Source organism: Carlito syrichta, unplaced genomic scaffold, assembly GCF_000164805.1.
Source record: "Carlito syrichta isolate Samal-C Ts95f unplaced genomic scaffold, Tarsius_syrichta-2.0.1 Scaffold307106, whole genome shotgun sequence".
NCBI classification, from domain to species: domain Eukaryota; kingdom Metazoa; phylum Chordata; class Mammalia; order Primates; family Tarsiidae; genus Carlito; species Carlito syrichta.
This window is the reverse complement of record NW_007251202.1, coordinates 276,784-278,631: the sequence shown is the minus strand read 5'-3', so window position 1 is coordinate 278,631 and position 1,848 is coordinate 276,784.

The following is a 1,848-nucleotide window of genomic DNA, read 5'->3' as shown; positions in this document are numbered from 1 at the left end:
ACATGATCCAACTCTAAAACCAAAAGAAAGACAACACACAAACAGGAAGAACAACAACTCTGTAAGAACATTATGATAGAGATCAACTCTCACATTTCAATAATTAGTTTGAATGTGAATGGACTAAATGCACCACTGAAAAGACATAGAATGGCAAAATGTATAAAATATCACCAGGCAACAATCTATTGCCTTCAAGAGACTCACCTCACTAGAAAGGACACTCACAGACTCAAAGTAAGAGGATGGGAAACAAATTTTCAGGCGAACGGAACACAAAAGAAAGGAGGAGTCGTGATCTTAATCTCAGACAAAATACCCTTTGAGCTATCAAAAAACAAAAAAGATATAGAAGGCCACTGCATAATGATAAAAGGTTCAATCCATCAACAAAAAATATCCATCGTAAACATATACGCACCAAACATAGGGGCACCGACTTTCATAAAGCAGCTCCTAGGTAAACTAAAAAAAGACATCGACTCCAATACCATCATAGCTGGGGACTTTAATACGCCACTCACAACCCTAGACAGATCATCAGAACAAAAAATCAGCAATGAGATCTGAAACCTCAATGTGACTCTTGATCAAATGGACCTAATTGATACCTTCAGAACCCTCCATCCAAAGACCACAGAATACACATTCTACTCATCACCACATGGAATATACTCTAAGATTGACCACATACTTGCCCATAAATCAAGCATAAGCAAATTGAAAAGGACTGAAATTTTACCATGCACTTTCTTGGACCACAGTGGAATAAAAATAAACATTAACACCAACAAGGTCCCCCCAAAACCCACAAAGACATGGACAATAAACAGCATGATGCGAAACAATTCCTGGGTCAATGATGAAATCAAAACAGAGATTCAAAGATACTGGAAACACGTGAAAATGAAGAAACATCTTACCAAAATCTCTGGGATGCCATGAAAGCTGTAGTAAGAGAATTTATATCCCTACAAATGCTCATGAAGAAAATGGAAGGATCACAAATTAACAGCCTAACAAGTCACCTAAGCAAGCTGGAAAAGCAAGACCACAAAAACCCTAATTTCAGCAGAAGAATCCAGATCACCAAAATAAAAGCCTAAATCCAGAACATAGAAGACAAAAAGATAATATAAAAATCAATGAAACAAAAAGCTGCTTCTTTGAAAGGATAAGCAAGATCGATGATCCCCTAGCTAGACTGACCAAGAAAAAGAGAGAAAAAGCCCAAATAAACATAATCAGAAACACAAAAGATGAAGTCACATCTGATCCTGAAGAAATACAAAAGATCATTAGAGACTACTATATACACTTGTATGGAAACAAACTTGAAAACCTTTCGGAAATGGAGGATTTTCTGTCATCACACAACCTGCCTAGGTTGAAACAAGAAGAAATTGAGACTCTAAATAGACCAATAACAATCAAGGAAATTGAAGCTTATACCAATCCTACTGAAGGTATTTCAGGTGATTGAGAAAGATGGAACTCTCCCCAAATCATTTTACGAAGCTAACATCACATTGATACCCAAGCCAGGTGAAGACCCAACAAAGAAAGAGAACTACAGGCCAATATCTTTGATGAACATAGATGCTAAAATTCTCAACAAGATCCTAGCGAACCGGATTCAACAACACATCTCAAAAATTATCCATCATGACCAAATAGGCTTCATCCCTGGGATACAAGGCTGGTTCAACATTCATAAAACAATAAATGTAACTAAATGCATCAACAGATGTCAAAACAAAAACCACATGATTATATCATTAGATGCAGAAAAAGCTTTTGATAAAATCCAGCACCCCTTCTTGATAAAAACCCTTGAACATCTAGGCA